The sequence below is a fragment of the Colobus angolensis genome, unplaced genomic scaffold (assembly GCF_000951035.1).
Source record: "Colobus angolensis palliatus isolate OR3802 unplaced genomic scaffold, Cang.pa_1.0 Scaffold97, whole genome shotgun sequence".
NCBI classification, from domain to species: domain Eukaryota; kingdom Metazoa; phylum Chordata; class Mammalia; order Primates; family Cercopithecidae; genus Colobus; species Colobus angolensis.
The window spans coordinates 6391638-6409724 of record NW_012123709.1 but is presented as its reverse complement, the minus strand read 5'-3'; positions in this window follow the sequence as shown (position 1 = coordinate 6409724).

Below are 18087 nucleotides of genomic sequence, written 5' to 3'. Positions count from 1 at the left end.
CATCATCATCATCACCACCAATATAATCACCAACAACGCCTATACAAACAGGCAGATCTTGGTCCAAAGTTTACATATACTCACTGAATTTGGTTTTCCTTAGTGATCTTGCTTGGTGAACAGATCTTGTCTTCACAGTTTAAGTGAAAAGCAAAGCAAGGCAAAAACAAAAACGGAAATGAAAAATCTGCAACCTAGGAGATTCTGTTTATTAGCTGTCTCCTAACAGCAAGCAAGATAGCCCAGGAAAGAGCTTCCAAAAAAAAAGACTGAGGCGGGTTCTGCATGAGTGTCTTTCCCTACGCACTGCTCTACATCCCTGCGGTGGACACATCACATAGAGCCCTGAGAAATCACATGGGGAAGACAGCAAAATTTCAGCACAAGAAAGCTACTCAGTAACTAAAGACCAACTGTGTCCCTCATACGGTTCTTTATAGATAAAGAGCTCACTGAGCCTTGACCCTCCCCAAATATGTCTAAGTGGTCATTTTTAGGCTCTTGCTTATATTTCAGTGAAATGGTCTATACTGGGGGCGAAATACAGCTCCATCTCCCCGTTTTGCTCATCCAACCTCTTCCAGGTGGCATGTTCACAAACAGACTCCTTCTCCCAGAGGAATTGCTGTCCTTGTCCCCTCTTTTCCTTACCACCTCCACTCAACAGCAGAACAGCAAGGGACAATACCTTGGGCACCCCACTTATGATAGGTGAACATCTCCTGGTGAGTAACAGTCAGGGACCAAAGCTCTGCCTGCCAGGAAAAGTGTGAAGATGAGCACCCTTGGTCTTGTTTGGTGGAGCAGAAAGGAGGACTCTAGGAACCACTTTATGTGGAGTGTGCAGCATCTAACTGGGAGATTAAGAGAAAGGGAGGAATTGATTCTAGTTGTTTTCAGATGACTTTTCTCTATTCCCTCTTTCTTTCTCCAGAGATTCACAGTTTATTTCTGGTCATCTGCTTCACCTGGGACAGGTTTATAACTCCCCTTGAAGATAACACTAAGAACAGAGGGTGGACAGTCTTGAAACTGGTGTGGTGCCTGCTTCTCTTGTTCATCTATCACAGGAAGACAAATCTTGTGGTCTGTCCTGCTTGCCTTGGTGAAATACTTTCAAAATTTACAAGTACTTTATTAGTAAGAATAAATAACATGAATAAAAGTCCCTTACTGGGGGTCATGTGCCTTAGAATAAAACTTAAGTTTTCATTTGTTGTCTTTTCATCTTCTTGGTTATATAAGAATAGGAATGAAAATTTTAAGAAGCTTTACTGGTGATCCTTTTTATTGTAAAGTTATATGTGCTTGTCAAAAATAAGTCAGACAATATATAAAGGCATAAAGAGTAAGAGATCACACAAACAATCCCACCATTCAGTGTTGAGATTTTCAAACATATCAATATACATATAAACACATATTGCCCCCAAAATCTTATCTTTGTATCCTGCTTTTTATTCAAGGTATTCGCAACATGTTAAAATACGTTAGAACATATAGACGTACGTTAACATTTTTAAAAAGCTGTCTTCCATAGTATTCCATTGTATAGAGGCACTTTATTTAACCAATTCCCTATTGATGGACATTTAGATTGTCTTCAAATATTTTTAAAAGGAACAATTTATCTATAAATCTTGGACCTGATGTTTAATTATTAGGAGGTATTCCTAGACTCTGGATCAAAGAGTTTTTGCACTTGCAAACTGCTTTGTTAACTAGAACTAAATTAACTTCCAGAAACTTATTTTTTTCTTTTTGAGTTAGAATCTCACTCTGTCACCCAGGCTGGAGTCTAGTGGTGCAATCATGGCTCACTGCGGCCTCAACCTCCTGGGCTCAAGCAATCCTCCTGCCTCAACCTCCTGAGTAGCTGGGACTACAGGTGTGCCCACCACGCTCAGTGAATTTTTTGTAGACTCAGGTTGTACAGGCTGGTCTTGAACTCTGGGCTTCAGGCAATCCTCCCGCCTCAGCCTCCCAAAGTGTTGGGATTACAGGTGTGAGGCACGGCACCCAGCCTCAGAAAGGTTTTAAGAGAATCAAGTTACTGTTCACTTTTGCATGGAGCAAGGCATGGAGAGATTCAATGTCTCACTGAAGGTAATTCAGTTACTCACCAAGGAGCTTACAGATCCATCTGTTAAAAATCTCAATGTTTTGGAACTAGAGAGACCCACTGAAATCACTTAATCCAAATCTACCATTTATGTAGACAATTGAGGAAGGAAGGTGTATAATTCTTTTGAATTTTTTTTAGATGGAGTCTCACTCTGTCACCCAGGCTGGAGGTGCAGTGGCATGATCTTGGCTCACTGCAACCTCCGCCCTGCAGGTTCAGGTGATTCTCCTGCCTCAGCCTCCCCAGCAGCTGGGATTACAAGCATATGCCACCATGCCTGGATAATTTTTGTATTTTTAGTAGACACAGGGTTTCACCATGTTAGCCAGGCTGGTCTCTAACTTCTGACCTCAGGTGAGCCTCCCACCTCGGCCTCCCAAAGTGCTGGGATTACAGGCATGAGCCGCTGCACCCAGCCATGGAAGGAAGGTGTGAAATGAATTCTTGAACCCAGGGCTATCTCTCTTCAGTCCTCCTTTGAATTGGAGGATGGTGTCTGCAACTTGACATGATGCTATCCTACCAATATAATGCTATAAGCTCTAGATTTTTCTTTCATGGATTTATCTTTTTCTGGCACCACAAATTCAACCCCACCTTGTAGACCACAGACAGGGTGGAGACAGGATCTCATATCTGGTGCCTTAAAACAAAATTTTTTTTTAACCTGGAAATATTTCTCTGCAAGTCCCTTCTAGATGTAAGATTCAAGAATGCTTTTTAGATAGTTTCCTTAGAATCCTATGTGGCTAGTAGCTGGCCCTTCGTAATGACCACTAGGCGTCAGAATTTCCCATCTCTCCTCCAACTGTGCTGCTTCCTCAGTAATTAACTCATTTGCTCGGAGTCATTAGCTCCTATCTAAGGGGACTTCTTTGTCATCATGTGAACATGGTCATTATGATGCAGAATCCTAGCAGATTTCAACAGGACTGATTAAGTTTGCCTTTCTCCTAGTTACGACTTTTCAACAGGGCTCTTCATTGCAAATACCAAGCCTCAAACCAAGAGGAAAGTAGAAGAACGACCAATAACTGTGCCTTTTACCATTCCCAAGAAAAGCCACGGAATGCCACTTCCTGTCACTGCACTGCACAGATATATGTACCCCCATTGCTAATGGGGTGCTGGTGTGTGCAGCTCTGAGCACTCGGCCTCATTCATCTTAAGGATAATGCAATGCCAATGCAGTTAACAGGCTCTGAATTCTGTATGTCAGGCAGGTTGAAATAGAACAGCATGTCATCAACCATGTATTCAGCATCCATCACATACAGGGCACTACACTTGAAATCCAGAAAAGGATATTTTCATTCATTTGGTCAGTCAACTATTCAAGAAGTATTTTTTTAACATCTGCCAAGCACGTGGGATCCTGTGATGAAGAAAATGACATGTGGCAAATAGACCAGCAGCACAGCTTGAGTAATGCAAGACCCTTTCACACCACATCCAAGTCCAGGCTGCTTGGCCCCTCCTGCCTTAGAAGTGGCTGAGTAGATGGGATTAAAGTCATGGCCCATGTCTCCCACTCAAAGTGACTTTTTGCCTGCAACCTATGTCATCTTCTTGGAGGAAATGAATGTTACAGACTCATCATTCCCCACTTCCTTCTCTCCCTACCTGACAACATGCTTGAGAGAAAGAGACAAACAGCAACTCATCTCAGATAGGGGAGAGCTAAGACAGAGAAAGTAGAAGAGGTTTTTTTCAAGTTACATGGAAGAACCGAGGCCAAACTAGAATTCCAGGCTCCATGAGCTACTTTATATGGAACCCATGGACATGGCTTTCAACCAAGACACAGATACACAGATAATAACACCAGGTAGAGTTTTTTTCTCTATCTTTCTGTCTTTCTGTCTTCTTTCTTTCCTTCTCTTTCTTTCTCTTTCATTTTTTTTTTTTTTTTTGACAGCATCTCGCCCTGTTACCCAGGCTGCAGTAGCAGGATCATGGTTCATTGCAGCCTTGATCTCCTGGGCTCAAACGATTGTCCCACCTCAGCCTCCCAAATAGCTGTGCCACCATGCCCAGTTAATTTTTTTAAATTTTTTAATTTTTTTTACTTTTAGTAGAGATGAGATCTCACTGTGCTGCTCCTGAGCTAAAACAATCTTCCTGCCTTGGCTTCTTAAACTGTTAGGATTACAAGCATGAGCCACTGTGCCTGGCCCTAAATAGTTTCTTACCAAAAACAGCCACTTAGCAAATATTAGGAGATTGATGAATGAGAACAGAACACTTCATGTTGTGAACTAGTTTCCATGAAACATAGTATCTTGCCTATAATGGCTCTGAGAAGAAAACTCTCATCCTGGAGACATCTTCTCACCTTCCTTTCCTAAAAAAAGACATAACATTTCTTGATAGGCACTGACTCACCTGGGCAAATGCATCAGCTATGATTTCCCACAGCATATATCAAGCCTTTGTAGAATCGCTTCAACCAGAACAGCCTAGTCTCTGTACCTGAAATGCATTTAGATCTACTTTAATTTGTCCAAAAAATCACCATTACCAGAGTGTGTCTCCCTGAAGAAAAAATGGCTGTTTTCCATTTGGTTATTTGGAACTTTTCTTAATACTTCCAGGGATTTTTTGTTGTTGTTAAATAATAACATCTCTACAAGATACAGCTAAAACAATGAAACATTTCCCAAGACCCACAAAACATTCATTTATCTTAGATAAATCAATCTTTATATTCCTATTTTACAGATGAAGATGTATAACACAATATGGTCCCCACTAGGTATTAACAAAGGGCCTATATATACATAGAGATAGTCCAAATTGTAAATGAATTCAGTAGAATTACAATTGGATTTATTTATTCACCTAGTCACAAAATATTTGTCTCTTCAATGCTTCCTCAGAAGCAGGAGGATGCCCACAACTTGACATGGAGTTCGTCCACCTTGACATCAGCTTATGTAGCATCTTGAAGGAGTCTCTTGTACCTAGATAATACCCAAATAACCCAGATAATGATAATCTGGGTTATTTTGGCATCTCTGCCTTGGGAATCCAATGGAGAAGGAGAAAGATTAAGCCAAGAAGAGAAAGAAAATATCCTAATTCCCTATTCAATTAATCTTCTCAGTAGCTTTAGACACCACAAATTTATCTAACTGAAGAGCTATTCCATGTTAACTATGATAACAAGTTACTCCTACAATGATATGAAACTGATCTACAATAAAGAAGAGCTACAATGAATTAGGCCTTAAACTTTAAGCATTTCTTGCTACATATCTAGACCTCTGCATAATTTCCCCACTGTGTCTGATATGCTTATCAAACATAAGCAGTCTCTTTTTCTGATTTTTGTCATAAGTTCACTTTTGAGTAAGTTCAGGTGGTACTGTGTGATGATAGCACCTGGGCATAGCCACTGCACTAGAGACCTCGTCACTGAAAAATAAAGGGGCGGTAAAGCAAAAATTTATTAAAAGAAACATAAGCCATCCCAGGCCAACAGGCAACAATAACCTTTCATTTGTGATAAATACATTCTCCCTTTTCCTCTCTGTAAGCACACACTGTAAATCAGAATTGCTCTTTTTTCTACACTTTACTTTGAAGCAGTGAGGGGAAAAAAGTTCTATTTCCAAAACAAACAAGCAAGCGTAATAACAACAACAAGAACACAAACACCAACTATTGGCATCTTTATAGTTCATGAGTCTCAGGCCTGCCTTTTCAATGTGCGCTGCCAGACCTCACCCAGCTCCATTCTAGAGTCTTCTTCCTCTTCCTAAGAAATGCTTAGAGTGGCTCTGGGAGCTACATTACTTTTCTTTTTCTGTGACTCCTAAGAAGGGAAATGACCGCAATGACTCACTCATCCAACCCAATGCCAGGGCAGCACCTCACCTAACAGCCTTGCACCCGGGCTGCCGGCTTCCTCCAGACAGTCCAGCTCTCATCACCTGAGCCACCTGAAAAACTGAACTGGGCAGCTCAGCTCTTCAGTAGCCATTGCATTCCTGTGAAGATGTTTTCTGAATAACTACCCAGAAATCACATTAGCTTCTGTTGAAAAACAAGGTATATTTGCATTTTATTTAGAGGTAGAGACCAGCTTCTGAGGGTCTAAGAAGAGAGCACCCGCAGCCAGGCAGGTACTTTAAACATGTGAGCACTGAGATATCCAAACTCTTTGTTTCTCAACTAAAACCATATTTTGCCCTGGGAGCTGTGGAGGGTTTAGAGATGAGAGCTTGCATTCTTATTTGGGACGCTAAGCTAAACTAGCAATAGGAATTTCCAAAGCATACTCCTACCCAGGACTCGACATCACCTACGCCATCCCTACTTCTGTTAGGAAACTAAGTAAAAATCTGTATATCTAATAAGTACCTGGAAGTTGACTTGGATTATTGCTTGACTTAGCTTGTTGGCTCCTCCTAACCTTATAGGGCCAAAATCTCAACAGCTCATTACAATTGACTATAAAAGTAGTTCACCAAATACATTTTTTTTGTGTGTGTGACAGCCACTTAATTGCCATTGGATTAGCTGATTGACAATTTGTTCCCTGGTGTTCAGGGAAGTGTATTCACTCATTCTGTTTTGCAACAAACTATACTCAGTATCACTCTGTACTCAGTGCTAAGAATTGTACTCAGTGTAAAAGAATTGTGGCCAGTGGGGAGACTACAGTCCAGTACAGGCTGCATTCACTTATGTAATATCCACTATTCAAAATGATACCAACCATGGACAATTAGGTGATCTGGAATGTGTGAAATGTTTGTGTAGATGTATGTAAAAAAAAGTCGAAGTAGGCTTAACAAGATGTTCTACTGAGATGAGGTTGTCTTTGGGGAATGGGAGTATGAATAATTTTTATTTTTCAGAATAAATATGTAATATTTTGAAAGTTATGTTTTAAAGCTCGAATATTAGCTAGGCATAGCAACTCACACGTGTAACTCCAACACTTTGAGAAGCCAAAGTGGGTGAATCACTTGAGCCCAGGAGTTCGAGACCAGCCTGGGCAACATGGCAAAACCCCATCTCTACAAAAAATACAAAATTAGCTGGTCATGGTGGTTGAGCACCTGGAGTCCTAGCTACATGGGAGGCTGGAGTCCTAGCTGCATGGGAGACTGAGGCAGGAGAATCACTTGAGCCCAAGAGATCGAGGCTGCAGTGAGCCGTGAGCACACCACTGTACTCCAGGCTGGGTGACAGAGTGAGATAAACAAACAAATCTCAAATAAAAAAATAAAGATTTTGGATGATGGAGCACTTTCTTACTGCTGGGACAACCAGGAAGGTTTTGTGGAGAAGGGGTACATGAGCTCAGCTGTGACTTCAGAGGACTTTAGAAGGTGGAAAAGGAGATGGGGAATTAGGTGTGTGGCAGGGACAGTATACTTTTTACTTGAAAATTGTAAGTACCTCTGATGACGGTGTGGAGTAAAAGTGGGCTGTAAGCTGACATGCGCCTAGAAAAGGAAGTTGGAAATTTATTGGAAAGACTCTTAAGTGCCAGGCTCTGGCAACTGGGTGTGAGTTAGTGGTCAACGGGATCATTGAAGGTTCTCTAATAGGAGAGAATGTGATCAAAGCAGTGCACTGGGGAGGTTACCATAGGAGGTGTTCAGGCTGCCTTTTGAGAGGACAGAGACTAGAGGTGGGAGGCAGATGTGGAAACTCCTCTTAGCATCTAGGACTAAGTTGACAGAAGCTCAGTGATACTTGAAGAAATGGAAAAAAGGAGGGGAGGCTACTATACACCAGGAAAAGGACTTGTTTCACTCCAGAGCACGCACTTAGGAGCCCAAAGGAGAGAAAAGAGAATTGTAATTTCAATATACAATGTTTCCTAACAGTCATGAGACTGACTTTCAGATGTAGTTTATAGAATTACCCTCTTCATTATACAGGCACATATAAAAAAATGGCTGTAATTCCACTGTTGATGGGCCATTATCTGTGAAGGCATGCACAGGAGTGGAAGAGCCAAACTGGTTCACAAATGTCATGAGCACATCAGAGCCCAGAGGAGAAAGGGTTCCTAGCTCTCAGGTCTCCATGGAATGTCCTCATTAGGTCACAGCACAAGGTTTTCCAAGCTGGGGGAAGGTCACTTTCCCCTCAGATGATTGAAGTATTCTAAATGCTGAACCATGCAATGCCCTGAGCACATGTAGCAGATGGAGCAGAGGGGGCTGGAGGGGCTTTTGGAAAATCCACTTTTATTTCAGTAGTTTGATAATAATTGTTCCTATGAAGCATTTACAAGCTTGACTTTTCACCCATCCCAACACAGAGATGCAGGCAAGCAGTGCTCACCTTGCTGGAAAGAGGCACAGGCTTTTTGTAGCCTCCTTAAGAGGCTTATAAAATATTTATTCCAATAAGCTGGTGGTTAAAACTAAAATTCTTAAGCTTTGCAGAAATCATCACATTCAGATGCACATCACTTTAGGTGAATCTAGTCTGAATTTCTCCTTGCCTTTTGTCACAATTTTCATGTTACTTTCCCTCCTTCATTTCCTGATAATGTCCTTAAACTTGGAGTCTTTTCTGTCTACCCCAGTCTCTACTTCTACGATCATTATCATTTACCCTAACAGAGGCTGGTGAATTTGGTAGCAACCAGAATAATTACCCCTTTAACGCTAATTTCCATACAATGCATTTTTGTCAGATGAAAAGAGGAGACAGCAAGGCCATACTTGCAATCAGATGCAGGCATGAGGCAGTTTACGTATAAGGACTTCCTTGATAAGTGTTGGTCAAATATACATAAAAACTTGCAGATGACAGAGGACCAAAGGCACAGAACATCTCAGGTGTAAAGCACATGTGTGGTATGTGGACCTGCAGCCTCTGCCCCTTGGTGCTGTGGAAACCTGGAGCTGTACAGTAAATAAGATATGCCACCCTCACTGTGCAACCTGGAGAAAGACTTAGAAGCATGTGGAAACGTGGTTCTGAGTGTTCTGAGTAAACGCTGAAGATTAGGACCTCAGTGAGTGTCTTGACTTGGTATAAGTAGATATGGCTGTGTTAGGCTTATTTGCCCAATGGTACATTGAAAGAATAGATCCATTCATTCTTTAGAGTCAACAAGGACTGTCTAGCAACTTCCGGAATCTCTTGGGTGTTCCACGTAAAGCCACAGAATGCCACTCCCTATCACTGCACTTTGCAGATATCTATACCCTCTTTGCTAATCGGGTACTGTTGTGGGCAGCCCTGAGCACCACCCCTTATTTATCTTAGGGACAATGCAATGCTAAATCAATTGACAGCAGGCTCCAAATACTGTACAAAGATGGTTAAATATAATAGCACATCATCAAGCAAACATTTATTAAGTGTCTACTGCATATAGGGTACTGCACTTGAAGTCCAGAAAAGAGTATTGTCAATCTGTCAGTTGGCCAATTATTCCGCAAGTGTTTATTGAACACCTCCTCTCTGCCAAGATTTAGAGATCCTGTGATGAAAAAAAAAAAAAAAATCAGGAATCTACTGGCAGTATAGCTTGTGCAATACGAGAATACTTATATGTCACATCCAAGTCCAGGCTGCTTGATCCTTCTAGCCTTGGAAAAGTCTATATCGATGGGATTAAATCCAGGATCCATGTCTCCTCATCAAAGTGACTTTCTCTGGCAACCAATGTCACCTTCTTGGAGGATCTTAGTGTCACAGCTTCAGCACTTCTTCACTTCCTTCTCTCCTTACCTTATAGCATTCCTGAGAGAGGAAGACAAATTACACCCTCATCTCAGACACAGAGGAACTGGGAAAGAAAAATGTGAAAGAGGTTTGCTCAAATCACATAGAAGGACAGAGGCCAAACCAGAATTTAAGTTCCATGAGTTGCATTATATGGGACCTCTTGAAAAATGGTTTTCAACCAACACACAGTAACAACAAACAATGCTCTCCAAGTTCTGCCATCTAAGTGGTGTTAGAGAAATAACAATTACGTGGGAAGGAAAGTGAAGGACAAACAGGTTAACCAGACAGAGTTAACTTGATAGATTAATCCATACAAAATACTTCATAGAAATGGCTTGAGTTCATTCAAAGAACCCAGGGGTAAAAAGAGTTTGAGTTAAACTACAGGGAAGGTGGCAAAGCCTGCATCCAACGAAATACCTCCAGTGAGAGCCTGAGACCTATCCATCATTTTTTTCCAGACCAACAGTGCTGGTCAATGTTTTCCAGATCAAAACATGATCAGCAACATGAATTAATTCATATCTTAAAATCTGTTGTTCAGCACCTTGCTACTCTCTCCCTGGATGGACTGAGTATAAAAACCAGCTCTAGCTTGAAAAGTTAAATGTACATAACAATCATTTCTGAGAACTGTTTTTTGTAAATGGGTGATGGAAGTCACATGTGTACAAACTGACACGTTTCCTCGCAACTGATCTGTTTCTATGGCTCAAGAGGTTCAGAGCTGGTGCACAGACGTGCCCTCGCTGCCTCCAGCCATCTCTGCCCTGTCCAGCTGCCAGGACTGCTTGGACAGACATGGGAAAGTACATGGTGTTTTCTGCCCTTCAGCCCTCCCTGATGACCATGCTGTCCCTCGTCTTTCAAAACAGGACCCTGCTGTTCCTCAGGCAGAAACCTCACGGTCCCCAGCATGTTGGAAGTTCTCACGTGCAGACCATTGTGCTGAGTGTGCTTGCATGCATTTTCCCTTTAACATGGAGTGTTTAACTATTTGATCCAGATTGCCCAGGAGATGCAGTAATGTGATCGGCAGGACCAGGTAGGCTTCCTGGAGGACAATTGTTTTAAGAAAGAGTTTAAAAAAAAAAAAAAAAACAGAGCAGAAATGGGCTGCACTGAGCAGATCTGCCAGAAACCCTGGAAAGGTTTACCAGACTGCTTGTTGCTAAAAGTATGTCTGATGTTTATTGATAAACATGTTTTCAAGTCTAGGAACAACTTCTGAGAAAGAATCAAGCAATATAAAAAGAAACCTAGTTTTTTAAAACACCCAAATTGCCTTTCATTTGAATGGCCAAGCAGTGACTTTCTAAGGGAGAAGAATAGAAGATGACACATAGTGTGTATTTTTGAGGGCGCTGGAAAGAAGATGCCCCTCCTTCCAAAACAATCATATCCCTCTTCCTCCATCCCCATCCTGCCAAGACACCTGCAATTCCAGCCTTAGAAACAGAGTTCCTCTAAGTTCCACCTTTTTAGGCTTCTCTTTTAACATACATAACCTTTCAAAGGGCACCCCCCACCAACTGACCCCTAAGATCTTAATGGTCATAACTTCTCCAGCTTGCTTTCAGCCCCAGTTCCATAAGGGAGTTCTGGGTCTTTGGAATGGGGCAATAGATAGCATGACCTGGGAGGAAAACTGAGTAATGAGAGACAAGGAGACCCAGAAAGGAGATGAGGAAGGCTGAAAGAAACACCCTCCCTGGCTCCATCTAGGACAGCCTCATGCTAAGCTAGGCACGAATGGGCAAAGTGGCTAAAAATAAATCCCTTTGTAAGCACATAGCCTTATTTCTACATGAAGTCTTTAGATGTTTGATTCTGACAACCCTTCTGAATTTCTCTAAGTGATTATTAGAAGGCAACGTAAACTTGAAGAAGGTGTTTAGATGACGTCTATGTCCCGTGTGTGCACACACATGTATAAACACTTGCATGCTTGTGCAACTGCTTCCTTTGAGGTGAGGTTGACTTCCCTATAGCCTCTGAAATAAATTGGGACCAAGTTTTGCAATAGTTAATTTACTATAAATAAATACTCTAAGCAATGTGAGTAACTTACCAGACTCTTCACCATAAATGTCCTGCGTGAAAATTGAGCCCTGTTTGACACCTCAGCTATTTTAAAGATACATGTACAAATTCCTCAGCTCTGCTAATCTGTAACGGCTCAAATGTCCTTGCTTTTAGGCTCTGTGGGCTCTCCTGACAAGGAAAGTTGGTGTCAGGGAATAATTAGGTTCTGTTCAAGAGGGGGAGGTAAATGTCAAGAGCTTATTATTTCTAGTGGTCACCTTGTTAGACATCTATATTAAAATCCTGAAGAAAATAACACAGACATGCAGGATATTTACATCAATGGGAATAACTACAATAGCTAGAGAGAAATTAACCCATTTCTTTACAAAGCATCTAACTGTGACGTTTTAGAGCATGGACCCAAAGTAAACCAAAAACACGCTAGATTAATCTCTCTGCAGAGCACTGAACAGAAAGGCTAGGTTTCATTCTATCAACAAATTGGCTAGCAGACATAGATGGAAAATTTTACATAAATGACACCTGTTACCCTACTCTTTGATAGAATTTATAGATCTTATACAAATCTTTTATCCTCTCTCTCATACCCTATCCCCACAAAGATCCAAATATATAAACCATTAAGAAGAGATTCATAGATAAAAATGTTTTGGAATGAATTAAAGCTGGTTTGTAATGCACAGTCCACTGGAGTAGAATATGAGGCTCAGGAGAAGCCATTATTTCTGCTTCTGTCAAGTGCAGAATAATTGAATATTTTCAGATCCGAATTCCAAAATGGTTAGTCTTGAGATAAATTAAATGTCAATATAATGGTGAAATTTTTACTTTTATGCAGATACTATTGTTGCGGGAATATGAGGAGAGAAAAATCTCTAAGAAACCTGAGCAAAATAAGAAGCCTGAATCACAGATATTGGTGAATGATAATCCTGGACTCTTACCCCACAGGGTGTCCATCCTAAAGGCTTGCCTGATTACCTGGAGCTGGGGTATGTGAGGTTGTGTGCTCTATTTCCTTACACCATTTTCACTGTGACAAGCAGCACTATGGGGTGTTCAGTGTGGAGGGTGGGTGTATCTCAGCTTGAAATAGTGAGAGCACTTCACCTGAAGGTATAGAATGGAGACAGGAAGTTACAATGTACATACCCAAATGTCACTAAGAAGGCTTTATTGCTTTCCTTACTTAACATTTTGTACTTTGAATATAGGCAAACAATTTTATTAACTTTCTCTTTCTCTCTCTCTCTCTCTCTCTGTCTCTCTCTCTCTCTCTCTCTCTCTCTCCCCTTTCAGCCAATTAAACTTTGTGTGGCTGGTTAGCTGGTCAGAATTACAGTTCTTGATTTAACCTTAGAGAAAAGGAGAGACAGAGAGGTTAAATGATTTGTTCAAGGTCACCAACAGCAGAGCTGGATTTAGAAATGACTGCTTCTTGATTCTCTGAGCACTGAGCCAGTCTGCCTCTCCTTGCTTTAGCTTAATTGTCAAATACCTTTATTTGAATTAGTTTTTCTTTCAGGTTTCTTTCTGCACACAAAGTGGACATGGATTGCGTACCTCAGCCCCTGTGCTGAAAGCAGCAGCTTGCTATTTCTAGCAGGCAATTCCATCCTCCTCTGGAACAAAGCCCCATCAGGTCCCAGACCTGGCTTTGTAAGCTGGTCCCAGGTGCTAGGTAGGGGATGTGTGTGTGTGTGTGTGTGTGTGTGTGTGTGTGTGTGTGTGTGGTATTTGTGTGTATAAAGATAATCTTGAGAGCCCAAATGGGTTCAGGACCCCTATGAGGGCAGCATCTTTAGCATTCATGCTCCAGCATGAATGTCATGCGTGGAGCTAAAGTCACAGCAGCTCAGATAAGGGTCACGTTCTAAGCTCTTACATACTGCCCTGCCCTTGTCCCTGCAGAGACCCCGCGGGGTGTCTTCAAAGGGGAGCCTTTGGCTGACAAGGTGACTTGTCACCTGCTGCATTTGGGCCTACTCAGCAGAAAGTGCCTTTCCAAGGTGGCACAAAGGGTATATAACCCTTGGGACACAGTGACTCATCTGTAATCCCTAGCTGGCTGGGCATTGAAACCAAACCCACTTTATATAAGACCAAAGTGTGTGCAGTGGGAGGTCAGTCTGGGGCAGAGACTATTCAGGTCAATGGGAGCATTGGGACCAGAGCCTAAACATGCGTTCTGTCCCCCTGACCTTTTCTAGCAGTACTACATGCTCTCTCATAATCTTCAAGCCTTTGGCTCGGCTTTTCCCACTGCGCTTTTCAGCCACCATTTTAATCATCTGCCTTGTGGCTTTTCATTCCTGCTGCCCAGTGTCACTCAACTCCTTCTCTTCCCCCAGCCTCCTGAGCCAGGGCCAAAGGTTGTTTAAGGTCCCCGAAAATTAATTTCAATCTCCCACAAGGTGAACTGTTGCTTTCTGATGAAGCCCTCACAGCCCCGATGAGTGTGTGAAAATATTCCACACAAAAATAGCTCAATGCTTACCGTGAGACACACAAGAGATTTGGTGCAGTCAGTCCCAGAAGGATCCCTCTAGTTTTCTCCTTGCTTGCAAGATGCCTTCACCCATTTCCAGACCTGTCCAGTTCTTTCAGCTGATTCCTAGGTCATTTTGATAATGTCTCTTAACTCAGCACAGTTAGGTCTGTAACATTTACTGAAGACTACAGACTGGCTCTCTCCTGCTTGCTCACACCAGATGGGGTGAGACAGGACAGGAAGGAAAGGAGAAAGGGCTCCCTGCTGAAAGGATGAATGTTATGCGTGATAGGATGCACAACTCCCTGCTTCTTCCTCCAAAGCTCGGTCACTTAAGGGCCAGCCTTAGGAGCCTGGTGTCAGTGAATATTGAATGGAACCTCAAGGCCACCCTGAGGTAAGCTCAAATTCTTAGGGGTACCTGCTGTTCGGACTCAGTCTCCAAACAGTCCTCCAAATACAAAATGACCCTAAGGTGGGTCCCTGAGCAGCTCTCCTAGGATGACCTTGATCGTTCCTAAGCTTCAGAACCAACCTACCAAGAAGAAAATCACAGAGCCAGCAATCAGCATCACTCTGTTGGAGCTTTTCCAAGTGTCTTGTCTGGGCTATTTTCAGGACTATCCACTGATGGAGGGCACTGTCTCCTCTATCAGTCAGAAGGTTAAAGGCTACATAAGTTACTTTGGGATATTCTATTTCCTGGTCCAACACATCCACTCATTCATTCATTCATTTATTCATTTCTTGTGGATGGATTGGAGCTGCCCATGTTCAGATTGCTATGTTAAGTGAGGTACAGAAACTCTAATGCATGAACAAGAGGCTTTTTTGGGAGAAAATACATAGACACAAATACTTATAAAGTGGGAAATAATACGTATCTAAAGTGAATAATAACAATAAACAATAGCCAACCTTTATATAGCACCTATTGCATACCTGGCACATTGTATGTGTATGTGTGTATATTTGTTTTATTGTGAAAAAATACACATAACCTTTTAGCATCTTAACCATTTTTAAGTGTGCAGTTCAGTGGCATTAAGTACATTCACTTTGTGGTGCAAACATCACCATTATCCATTTCCAAAACTTTTTATCTTCCCAAACTGAAACTTTTAACAATAATCCCTCTTTCCTTCTTCCCCTGGGACCCTTGCAAGCACCTTTCTATTTCTCTATGAATGTGACGACCCCAGATACTTATATAAGTGGACTGGTACAATATTTGTCCTTTTGTGAAGTCGAAAGCACTTGATATGCATTAACTCATTTAATCATAGTGATGGTCCTATGAGGTAAGTGAAATCATTACCCCCCTTTTACAGATGAGGAAATTAAAATATAGAGAGGTTAAACAAGATAGTGGAAATGAAATGTTCAGAGAGATCAGAGAAAGGAAAAGATCTCCCTTAATTTGGTTCTCCGCCCCCAGGAGTCCATGAACCACTTAAAAGGAAGCAAACGGTCCCCTTTTTGGAGGCGCGCCACCTTGCAAGTCCATCTCGGTTTCTACACAAGGGCCTCCCAACTGGAGAGGGAATGTGCTGAATGAGTTAAAGCGCCCTTTGTCCACCCCCCAGCACTGGGCGGGCGCAGGCTGAGCTGGTGACCCGGGCAGGACCAGAGCCAAAGGATTAATCCATCACAATGAGACGTTCTATTCTGGGCAGGCGGCGCGAGCAGATGCTGGGCGCCGGCGGAGGCAGCGTGCAGGGCTGGCTCTCAGGCAGGCCGCCCGCACCCTGCGCTCCACCCCACCCTGCTCCCTAATGAGGGGAGAGGAGCTGAACCCAGGCAGCAGCTCCCTGTTGACGCCTTAGGCGTTTCAAAACTAGACTGGCTGGAGCCGGTGGAATGTCTTGGGTGGGCCATTCTGAGAAATCCAATTTTCTTGCCTGGGCTATGTTTAGAATCCAGAAAGTCACTTCAATTACCCCACTTTCCTTACAAATCCAATCCGCCTCTTACCTCTCACTCCACCTTCCAGCCTCCCCGCCACTCCACATGCCTCAGAATTTTTTCTGCTAAATCCACTCCCCAGTCCACTCCGCTGTAGAACTGGGACCTGGAGTAAATTACCACCCCGGCCTCTAAATTAGGAAAAGGAAATCGACTCAGTGTCGGAGTTTTAGGGGCCGGAAGTCTAATTTTTTGACGTGAAGCAACACTTCCGTGTCCTTACAGGAGATTATGACCTGGCCAGCCAGCCCCACGCCCTAATCTTGTGACCGTTTGATCTCCTGCTTACACTGGACTGGGACAGAGCAGCCCAGTGATTCATTCCGAGATTGCACCCTCTAGATATGTCAGGGAGGAGAGGAAAAAGAAGGAAAAACAGTAGTTAGATACTGTGGGTCAGAAAGCCCAATTTCGCAATGGCTCTTTAAAATGAGACTCATGACAACACTCCTTTGGAGGTATCAGTCCCATCCAGGGACAGAAGCATATTTTGGGTCATGGAGAAGAGCATTTTGCAGGTTGTATTAGAGATTCTGCCAGAAAATTTAACAACTCTGAAGTCTGCTTGCTTGATTAATTTTTAGGGTATGTTTTCCCCCTAGTTTTATTAGGGTACAATTAACAAATACAAATTGTATCTATTTGCAGTATACAGTATTTTGATATATTTATACCAAAGCTTTAAATATCCAAGAGGGATGTTAGGATGACATTTAGAAGGGTAAAGGATTATCTCTATTTTGTGGGTATTCTTGGCTTGGTTTTTAAAGTGGTTGAGATTATTTTCCCCAAATTTTCTAATTTTCAAATCCTTCTAACATGTCTGCCTAACCCAATTTCTGTTTTCTTTCTTTCTTTTTTTTTGAGATGGAGTTTTTCTCCTGTCTCCCAGGCTGGGTTGCAGTGGTACAATCTCGGCTCACTGCAACCGCCACCTCCTAGGTTCAAGCAATTCTCTAGCCTTAGCCACCCAAGAAGCTGGAATTACAGTCACCTGCCACCATGCCAGGCCAGTTTTTGTATTTTTAGTAGAGACAGGGTTTCACCATGTTGCCCAGGCTGGTCTCGAACTCCTGACCTCAGGGGATCCCCCACCTCGGCCTCCCAAAGTGCTGGAATTACAGACTTGAGCCACAGCACCCAGCCCCAATTTCTACTTATTGTTTTTCTCTGCTTCTATCTAGACCATCCATTTCTCTAAGACTCAATGATAGGTCATAGAAGATCTTTGGCTAAATGTCAGACTTCTATCTTACAGATCCCAGAGTAGGGAGTAAGTACTAAAGCTTCTAAAATGCTCTCACTCACACGCTTCATCAGTGCAAATGACAGTTTGAAAGACCAAGAGCTTTTGGATTCTACTTGGACTTCTTTGAAGGGAGACTTGGGCTTATCCTGCTGGCCTCTGCCCTCTGCCAACCTCCCAGGACTCCTGACTGGCCCTATGCTGGAAACCAACCATACAAGATGAATGTCTTGCCAAGCTGGATGTGGAAGCCTATGGTCCTTTGAAGGTTAATGATCAATCCAGACCACAAACGGATGACTGTCAAACCTGTGGTAGGCTAATGGCATGTGTTTCAGGACTGAGAACTCATTAACAGTCCCCTGCCCCCTTGTCTACTCCTAACGATTGGCCTCCACCTCCACTAATACTCAGCCCTTCCCTTGGCCCTTGACTTTTTCTCTGCTTCAACTCCAGGCACACACACACACACACACACACACACACACACACACACAC